The sequence below is a fragment of the Dipodomys spectabilis genome, unplaced genomic scaffold (assembly GCF_019054845.1).
Source record: "Dipodomys spectabilis isolate Male_0828 unplaced genomic scaffold, ASM1905484v1 ptg000628l, whole genome shotgun sequence".
Lineage (NCBI taxonomy): Eukaryota > Metazoa > Chordata > Mammalia > Rodentia > Heteromyidae > Dipodomys > Dipodomys spectabilis.
The window spans coordinates 769,032-779,652 of NW_024871305.1; positions in this window are offsets into that span (position 1 = coordinate 769,032).

The following is a 10,621-nucleotide window of genomic DNA, read 5'->3' on the forward strand; positions in this document are numbered from 1 at the left end:
GAGCAGAAACACGGCCCTCGGGAGGAACCAACACCAGGAAACGCAGGCGGGAAGACTCCTGCCCAGAGACTCTCACTGGTCCACCTGGCCTCGGTCCTGGAACAGGGGAAATACCTGTACCTGCCCTGAAACGTTGGCATCTGTGGTGGGAGTGGACTTTGTTGGATTATTTTCCTGTGTGTTTGGAATATAGAAGTTTTAGTAAACAAGCCCAGTGCTGGTGGCTCATGACTGCAATCCTGGCTTCTCGTGAGGCCGAGGCCGGGAAGACCATGAGTTTGGGGACTTCTGAGCTGACAGAAAGACCCTGACTCAAAAAAAAAAAAAAAAAGGCTTTGGTGCTGGGCAGGTGGCGGCTCATTGGTAGAGCGCTTGCCTAGCATGCATGAAGCCCTGGGTTCCATTCCTCAGTACCACATACACAGAAAAAGCCAGAAGTGGTGCTGTGGTTCAAGTGGTACAGTGCTAGCCTTGAACAAAAGAAGCTCAGGGACTGTGTCCAGGCCCTGAGTTCAAGCCCAGGACTGGCAAAAAAAAAAAAAGCCTTGTATCCTGGTTAAGTCTTGCCACATTTGCAGATCAGATTATTTTCCCCAGACTTTTAATTCAGTGTATTTGAGACCATGCTCTTCATATTTTTATGAATCTGCTCTTGTCACAATCAGTGCACTGTGAACGCTTTCTCCCATCCCTGAATGCTAGTCATTTATTTCCCAAGAGAGGGAGGAGGCCGACCTGGAACTCCAGATCCTCCTGTCTCAGTCTTCCGAGGGCTGGGATCACAGGTACACGCCGCCAGGCCCAGCTGTTAATCCCTTTTGGTGACTTATATCGGATGTAGTTGTTCAGCCACACTTTGGCTTGATACAGAGTTGGAGCTGGCAAGCTGCTGACCCACAAGGCAGATTTCACCCCACATAGGCACACGCACACACATTTGCGCAGTGTACAATGCACAGCGCTAAGAGGCCCTGGCATCCTCCGAGCTAGGCAGTGGGCCACCAGCATTAGGGTGCCTGGAACCCCACCTTGCATGTCAAAGTGGGTTGCCAGCATTTGAATATGGAAAAGATTTTGCATATAAATTCAGCTCGCAGCCGGGCGCTGGTGGCTCATGCCTGTAATCCTAGCTACTCAGGAGGCTGAGATCTGAGGATCGCGGTTCAAAGCCAGCCCTGGCAGGAAAGACCGTGAGACTCCTATCTCCAATAAACCACCAGAAAACCGGAAGTGGCGCTGTAGCTCAAGTGGTAGAGCGCTCGCCTTGAGCTGAAGAGCTGAGGGACAGCGCCCAGGCCCAGAGTTCAAGCCCCACGACCGACAAAAAAAATAAAATAAAATAAATAAATAAATTCAGCTCGCAACTTTTTTTTTGTGATGGTCCTCTAGCCCACATCGCCCACTGAATTTCCTTGCTCTCCTTTTATTAGCTGCTTCTTGTTAGCTGTCTGGTTCCTGAAAGCATCTGAAAGTCCCACCCCAGACACCTTTAAAGATCTGTTGACTGAAGGGAAGAATCCTTCCCCCCCCCCACTCCCCCCTGCCAAAGCCACAGCAGTCTAGACAGAAAGAAGATGTGGACCCCATTTCGTGGAAATAGCCCAGATGGGGAGTTGCTATGGCAACGCTGGACCACATTGTAGCTTGCTTCAGGGATGATCGCCGAGCATCCTCCTGGAGGCCGTGCCCCTCCCCCAGCCCGCCAGTCCCAGGTGGCAGCTCCCAGCATGCATTTCATCCCAGGTGCTGCTGGGCGGGGCTGGGGAGGCAGCTTGGAGAGCCGCATTTACCTGGAGAATGGCAGGTTCTCGCCTTTCCCACGGAGGATCCCTTTATCATTTTCCTCTCCCTGTGTCCGGTATTTTGGAGCAACTGGCTGCCCTGCAGGTTGATTTGGGAGGTGCAGATGCATTTTCTCATTGAAGAAGAAAACCATAATGCATAGTAGGAACCAGTGTGATGACTTTGTGGTTAAGTATGTGGGTTCTAATCCTGACTCTGCCATTTCCTACATGTATAACATAACGGTGGACAGGCTATAGAACCTCTCTGAACCTCAGTTTTATGGCCTTTCCCCCACTTCCCCTGTACTGGGGCTTGAACTCAGGGCCCGGGTGCTGTCCCTGAGCTTCTTTTGCTCAAGGCTAGCCCACTACCACTTGAGCCACAGCTTCACTTTGTCTTTTTTAATTTGTTTTTTAAATTTGGTAGATAAGTATGTCATGGACTTTCCTGCCAGGGCTGGCTTCACACCTTAATCCTCAGAACTCAGCCTCCAAAGTAGCTAGGATTACAGGCATGAGCCACCAGCACCCAGCTTTGTCTTTTTAAAACAATATAGCAATTGTCTGCCTCTTTTCATTGCTACAAAGTGTCCGGTGTGCTGTAGCATAATGTCTGGCCGAGCGCTCAGGACCAGCCTGGCAGGGCTCATGGTGCAACCATGCTGAGGCTCAGACAGAGGCCTGAGGCCCCCTGCTGCGGCCCACGGGCACCATCCTGGGAGACTGGATGGGTGGGGAGGGGCTGGCACAGAGCCTCCCCTGGTGCCTGGGACTATGGGCATGTTGTGGGGCCTTGTGGCTGACTCCTGCCCATCTCCAGCCCCGGTTCTGTCCCCCTGTGGTGTATGCAAGGTCCCTGGTCCTCGCCCCTCCAAGTGCTGTAAGCAGTTATGTTGAAACATCATCAGCGGGCACTGGAGGCTCACGCTGTCATCTTAGCTTCTCAGAAGGCTGAGATCTGAGGATTGGGGTTTGAAGCCAGCCTGGGCAAGAAAGCCCATGAGGGTCTTCAGTTAATCACCAAAAAACCCCCAAAACTCCAGAAGTGGATCTGTGGCTCAAGTGGTAGAGCACAATAGCTCAGGAACAGCACCCAGGCCCCAAGTTCTGGCCTCAGGACTGGCACGCGTGCGCGCACACCCAGGCACATGCGCATGACTGTCTTTGGCCCTCTGAGGGGCTGAGAGCCCTGGCCCCCCGCCCCCGGCCTCGGCAGGTGAGGAGTAGAGGTGGAGGCTGAGCAGTGAGGAGAGGTGGGGGTGGGGGTGGGCACGGCGCCCTGCAGCGAGGGGCCTGTGTTCCCAGAGCGTCTGGCTCTCAGGAGAAGTCCAAACGGGGAGACTTACCAGCGTGCGGCTCTGAACACGCTCTCTTTGTTCTGAGCACCAGAGGAGCGGGGTGCAGGAAGCCGCTCACCCCACGCAGCCCCTTTGCCAGAAGAACAAGGGGTGTGGGGACAGCAGGGCTCCCGCTGCTGGAGGTTTGCAAAGCTCAAGACAGACGCACGGGCTTTGTCTCCAGGCCCACGCGCTCCTGCCAGGTCCTTTACAGTTTCTAGAACATTCCCTTAGGCTGCCTGTTTCCATGGTGCTGGGAGTGTGTAAGCAAGCCTGCGGGTCGCGTCGTTTTCCTTGCAGTGTTTTGAGGCCACCCCCCACTTCAGCCAAACACCCCACCTGGTGATCACCGAGCCACCCTCCCTGGGCTGGCTTTGTCCCCTAGGAATTTACGAGCACCCAGAACAGATGCTGTGGGAGGGTCCTGACCTCCCTGCCCGGCCCCAAGAGCTGAAAGAGGAGACAGGAAAGCGCAGCTGGAGGAGCAGGTGGGCGGCCAGCTGGGGGGATGGGGGAGCCCCGCCCAACAATCCCCCAGGGCTTCAAAGCTGATTCCCAGGGCCTGAGCTGTTCTCAAAGGGTCTACGCGACAAAGCCACGGGCTCCGGGCTCCGGGGGCTGCAGAGAAGGATCTTGGGTTTCAGGAAGGCTCTGGAACAATACTGCTGGGAAATCCATGGGCCCAGTGGACTGGTGGGTGCCGGGGGGTTGCGGGGATAAAGACAGCACCCCACCTCCTGTTGGCAGTTCCAGGATGAATGCTTAAGCAAGCTGGGTGATGTGGGGGCTCCCACTTTGTTGGGGGGGCCTGGAGTTGAGCTGGAACCTGAGCCTTGGGGAGCCTTCTGTGGGAGGGAGGGAGGGAGGGAGGGAGGAGGGAGGGCTTCACAGTGGCACCTGGAAATATCAGGCTCCTCGTCCCCACAGTCTAGGAATGCTGTTTGTACAGACAAGGCACTGGGCAGGTGGAGTCTGGTCAAGGATTTTGAGGGGCTCGGCCTGCTGAGGGGGCTCAGGCCAAGGAGAACTGAGACTCGGAGGGGTGCTGCGTAGAGCCAGGCCCAAGTCAGCACTCACGGCTCTCTTCCCACCATCTTCCCCACAGTGAGTTCTCAGGCTGTGTTTTGCTTTTCCCGGAGACACACCATACCCAGAGAGGCAGGGCCCGTGTCTGAAGTGTGCAGCTCCGAGTCGTGGTGCATGAACTCCATCCAGTTATCAGCGGCCACATAGGGAAAGAATCAGTGTGCCAGTGCCCCTGCCCTGTGCCCCCTGGGCTCATTCCTTGTCTGTCACCCAAACTTTGGACAGCAAAGGTCAGCTTTGACCATATCACCCATGGCACTGCAAGCCATGTCCTCTCTCCCCTGGACTGTGATTGTGTGGCCTGCCCCTTGTCCTGTGGGGCTCTAAGCCACTCCGTCCCATGTGGAGAATCTGGGTGGATCGCATTTCTGTGCCAGTCTACTGCTGATGGGCATCTCCATAGAAATTGTGCATGGTGCTGCTAAGAACATTCTAGTACAACTCCTGACATGCATACACGTTCCCGTTAGCTGTGTGCAGAGGACTGGAGACCCTGAGCGTGCTAACATGCATGTCCAGCTTTAGGGGATACCCTGAAATGCTTAGGAAGTATTTATTTATGTGAGGTCACGCAGGGTGGCTTGTGCCAGTAATCCCAGCTACTCTGGAGGACTGCAGCCCCAAGTCAGGCTGGACAGGGAAGTCCAAGAGACTCTTATCTCCCATTACCCACCAGCAAGCTAGAAGAGGAGCTGTGGCAAAGAATCTCAGGGACAGCGCCTAAGGCCTGGAGTTCAAGCCCTAGGACTAGCACACAGAACAAAAATCCCTGCTTATGGGATGAATGCTTTTCCCAAGCCAAAGGCCAGGGTGGTGGTGAGAGGAAGTCAAGCCCAGCCACTTGTGCCCCAGGACCTCAGCAGGGGCCACGCTCAGAATCGCCTGTGCAAGCCCTGCTGAATAACCCCGGGGACAATGGGGTGAGTGCCCCCCAACCAGAAGGCCTGGCGGAGGTCGAGGCCTGATTGGCTGCCATCCCCTCCTCGCTGCGGCTGATGTGGAGGAGGTCTGCGGAGAGCAGCCCTGGGGCCTCCTGTCTCTGGGCAGCCAGAGCCGGCGCAGGCCGGGGCGGCCGGTGCAGAGCGTGAAAACTTGGGAGAGGCCGTCACAGGTCACCATTCATAATTGCGAGCGCAGCGGGGCGCCCGACACAGCAGGGCCTTTGTTCCCCGCTACAGTCCTGGCGCTCCTGCCGAGGCCTCCGAGCGGAAGGAAGCAAGGGACACTGACCTCCCAGGCTAAGCAGCTTCCGGTGGGGACGCGTGTGTCCCTCACTGAGCTCTGAGCGCCCCAAGAGAATTCCTGTGTGAGTTACAGAGTCAGGCTGGAAGGGATGGTCAGAGACATACAGCTCGCTTCCAGAGTGTCAGGAAATACAGTGTGTGTGTGTGTGTGTGTGTGTGTGTGTGTGTGTGTGTGTGTGTGTGTGAGAGAGAGAGAGAGAGCGCATGTCTGATCAAGGCAGGCTTGGTCTGCTTTGCTTTCCGATAGGAAGTAAAAGGAACTGGCAAGAGCAGATTTTCCCCAAGCTCACATCAAGTCCCAGCTCAGCCGGAATGGGCTTGAGGTCAAAGGTCCACCTATCAATCACAAGCCCACTTGGAGGGCTGTGGGGTTGGGAGGTGGGGGTGCTAACGGTTAATAGCAGGGCTACATTGGGGCCCAGCAGCCTCCCCGGGAGCTCCCTGACAAGTCTGTGTTTTGCCAGCTGCTGACTCTGCTCCCTGCATCCCTGGAGAAGCACGTGTTGGTGCTATGGCCAATTGGCCAGAATTGACTGACCAGAGCCGAGCACCTGGGCCGAGCTGCGCTGTCAGAGGAAGCAATAAAATGATGCCTTGGGTTGGTCTGGGATGTCAGGGGCAGAGGGGATGACATCTGGTGGGTTGGTCTTCAGGAGAGAGGAAGACACTGGAATAAACATTCAAGGGAGCGAGCAGGACAGAGAAGGGGAGGGGAGGGGGAGAAAAAAGGGAGAGTGGAAGAGTTGGAGAGGGGAGGAGAGGAGGGGAGGGGAGAAGAGGGCGAGGGGAAGGCGCTGGAGGGAGAGGAGAGGGTCTCTGGTCACTTTCTGGGCTTCTTCGGTCTTCCAGGCCTTGTTTGTGACCCTGAGAGGCCCAACCAAGCCCTTATCTTTGAGTTCTGAGTCACCCCTTTACCCTTCCCAGCAATCTTCCTGGCTCAGAATCAGCTGTGTAATCTGAGCCCGGTACTAGAAGAAGGGGTGCCCCTCAGCCCCCCATTCAGAATGCTTGGGGAATCTCGCTAGGGCACTGGTGGAAAGTGACAGTAAGGGTGGACCCGGCCAAGCGAAGCCGGGCGCTGGGGGCTGCAGGACACACGGATGGGAGCTGACATCACCTCCAGCCAGGAGGAAGCGCCTGGAGCGGGCCTGGAGCGGGCCTGGGCTGGCTGGGAGGTGACCCTCTCTAGGCCTGTCACCTCACTTCCTGGGCCAGCACCCAAGGACGCAGCCCTAGGCCCTGAGGCCTGGAGAATTGAGAAATGTGAAGGAGGGCATGGCGGGGCGGGGATTCATGGGGAGCAGGCTGGGCTAGGAGCCAGGCCTTCCAGTTCTGGGCTCGGGGCTCCTGGGCTCCGGTGAAGCCATCGGTGAGGTCCAGGAGGACAATGCCTGGCTGGACGGGGGAGGAGCCACAGGGGGATTGGCCAGGGGGCGGAGCTAAGGGGGTCGTGCTGGCCACACAGGCAGGAAGGGCTGCGGATGGCCGCACCGGTGTTCCTTGTCACTTTTAATGAACGGTGGGATGGGTAACATTGGTCTCACTCCCCATGGTGGCTTCAAACAATTCCATCTGATCCTTTATAAAGTCTAAAGTCAAAGAAGAAAGAAGACCAAAAATAAAAAGACCCATTCTTCACTGTTAATTGGACAAAGGCCAGCTGTGAGTGGCCCTCACGTGGCTGGGGCTCCGGGAGGAGGGCCGCGGTGCACCATGGGAGAAAGCTGCTCTGCGTGGCTTCAAACTGCTGGTCATGTGGGCGGGGCCGGCCTTTAGGGCCACAAGGGCTCAGGTCTTTTGACAACGGTCATCAGTGTCCAGCAGGCCACCGGGAACTCTCAGTGCTGCTGGGTACCTGAGGCCCGCACCTGAGCCCCACCTCCCAAAGCTCCCGGCTCCCCAGGGCTGGGAGAAGCCCTGCTACCGGGATGCCTGTCAGCCTCAGGGGGCAGCTGGGCTGAGCCTGACTCAGGCTCCCTGTGGGATGTGGGAGCCCCAGTGGTCGGGCCTGAGCCTGATCGGCGAGCCCCTGGGGCTGCCGGAGCCTCCACCCATCGGTCTCTTAAACACGCTCACGCACTGGACGCCAACCACGGCTTCACACCTTGTATGTCCCCCAGGAAACAGTTCTCAAGGACCCACATGGATCCCCACCTCTGGATGGACGGGGACAGCAGGCCACCCCCGGCCTCGTCTCATGAAGATGAGGAGGAGAGGGCCGGGTGTGGCGTGCATCAGCTAGGTAGGCAGATTCGCCCAGCTACCACAGGGGAGCCGGCCCTTGGGGACATCTTGAATGTGGACTGCTGACCTCCTGCACTGTGACCCAGAAATGTTTTGACAACACACAGCTTGGGATATTTTGTTACAGCAGCTACAGGAAAGTGATACAAACCTGATTCTAGAAAAATCAGGTCCAACACAGGAGGATGCCATCCACCCCGGCCCAGTCCGTCTCTGAACAGGTAGGGGCAGATCCCTGCAGGGAGCCCTCATCTGCCTGGGGGGCTGATTCCAGCCAGTGCCTCTCGATATTTCACTCACTCCTCCATCACCTGTTTGCCATGCAGACCCAGGGCCTGGCATGGGTGAGTATAGCTTCAGCCAGGGGCCGTCTGCAAACACGCATGGGGAGTGGAACCCGGGGCTTCCTAGGGGAGGTGGGCAAAGTCCTGACCAGTGCAGTTGGACCTGGATGCGGGGGTTGTACACCCCGCAGTTGGTGTTGTGTGGATGAGCCGCTGCTTCCGCCCCGCGCACTGACCTGCCCAGTGGGATTCTTTGAAAACAATTTGTTTCATCCCCCTCCTCAGCCACCTGGCTGGAACGGCTTTCTCAGAAATCAGCTAGCTCAACTAATGAGGGTGCAGGTGCTCGGAGTTAGAAAAGTGGAAATTAGGGACGAAAACAGGATGGAGAGCCTGGAGCTGTGGGTTGGTGCAGTTCTACCTCTCCCCATCCCCCCTGGAAGAACGGAAGTTCTGTGGAAACCACAGGTGTCTTGAATTCATTTTTGTTGTTGTTGTTGTTTTTATACCTAAAATGCTTTTCCCTTGTGAAGCGGCAGTGTGATGCACAGTGGCATTTTGTGTCTCTGGATGTCCTTAGTGGCTACCTGAGCAGCCTTATGCTGCTAATGGTTTAATCCGCCCCTGAGTAGACAAGGGTAGACACCCCAACATTAGCGCTTGCATAATAAAGGTGCACGCATGAGGATTTCACACCCAGAGTCGGGCAGGAGGGCAGAGGCGGGAGCCATGACCTTGCCCACCGGCAGGGACTGGCTGAACTGAAGATCCAAGCTCAGCCAGCGTGTGTTAGGAAAGTGTTGGGTGGGTGTGAGTACTGAGTACCTGGGCATGTGGAGGTGTGAGGCAGTGATCGGTGGTGTGCATGTGTGTGAGTGTGCGTCTGTGAACTCTGGTGGTGTTCTGCCATGTTCTGTCTGCTGTGCCCATGCCTGTGGCCGGAGCGTGGGGCCCCGCAGGCTCCTTAAAACACAGCCCCAGAGCCACCCAGGAGCCCAGCGCCCCGAGGTCCACTTCGAATGTGCTGGAGCCCAGGCTGGCCCGGAGCCCTCGGGCATCTAAAGCACCCACACCTGACGAATCTAAAGACTTTCCACCTGGGCTGGGCCAGGGCCGTTATAAGGAACAGCTCCGGGGGAAGGGAGCGTCCGTCCCCCACCCCCGCAGGCGGGGCGGGGCGCCGTGCTTCCGCTGGGAGCCTGCGAGATGGGCGCTGCTGGGGCTTCCTTCACGGGCCGCGGCCTGGTAGCAGGTGCTGGTGTGACCGTAAAAGGCAGCCAGTGCTACGTAGCCTTGGAGGGCGCCGGCGGGCAGGCCGTGGTGACGCTGTGACCGCCTTCTGCGCAGCCACCACAGAGCTGTGCGCGAAGGGCTTGAGCAAGCCGGAGGGAGGTTTTCACGCCTTGTATGGCTTTAGAGGAAGTCAGGGAGTCTCGAGTGTGAACACCCAGCCCGCTGCAGAGCCGTGCGCAAAGCCAGTCTTTGCTGGAACAAGAGGCACTAACTACAAAGGCCCGTGCCCGCCTGCTCCCCCCCCCCCCATGTGGCGAGGAAGGAGATTCTGCACAGGGCTGCTCTTCGCCAGCGCCGCCCCCCCAATCTGGCCCTCTCTGCCCTGTTCCTGACCTTGGGAGCTGGATCCTGGGCTATAGCTACAAGTGGGGAGCCGGCAAGGGGTCTGGGGTGGCGGGGATGGCATTTGAGCTGAGTCCTGAAGGGGAAGGAAGAGGTGTGGGAGGACTGGATCCTGGCAAAGCAGGAGGGCCCGTGCCCAGGCGGGGAGCTGGCCAGGGGGCTCGTGGGAGGGGGTGTCTGCGAGTTCTGGGGTTCATCAGGATCTGAGCTGAGAGGGACCACCAGCAGCAGGCAGCCTCCCACTTCAGCCCTTTCCACAGCGGCTTTGTGGGCGCTGTACAAAACGCCGCCATTCTCCAGACTCCGCGGTGGGGGCGGGTCTCAGAGGCTCCTGGAGGCTGGCTCGGGGTCTGGGCTCCAGGGACTTTGTGCGGGGGATCGAGGATGATGGTGTGGTCGTCTGTCGCTAGGTCCGTGACTGTGGGCTCACAGAGGAAAGGCAGGGACAGGGACACAGCCCGGCTCCTGAGCATGCCTGGGCCCATCCCACAGCCTGCCGTAGCTGCGGGAGAGCGAGCGAGGGAGAGGGGGGGAGAGGGGGGGGACGGTGCCAGCCGTGGTGAGCCCAGGTGTGGGCCCGCGGCGGCGCATCCACGATCCCCACCTGGAAGGTTTTTGTTTTTTTGTCAGTTATGAGGCTTATGCTCGGCCTGGGTGCTGTCGCCGAGCTCTTTTGCTCAAGCCAGCGCTCTACCACTTGGAACCACAGCTCCCCTTCCGGTTTTTGAGCGGTTAATTAGAGATAAGAGCCTCATGGACTTTTCTGCCCAGGCTGGCTTTGAACTGCGATCCTTAGATCTCAGCCTCCCGAGCAGCTAGGATGACAGGCGTGAGCCTTGCAGCTCACCTGACAGACCTTACACCGCTGTGTCTGACGGTTGAGTGTTTTACTTGGGAAGAGACCACACTGATTGACGTTGCTGTGGTCATGAGCGCCACCTTGTGGGCACATCATCATGCACCCCTCGCCTGCCACCAGAAAAACCAAGAGCCCTGTGCCGCTCAGT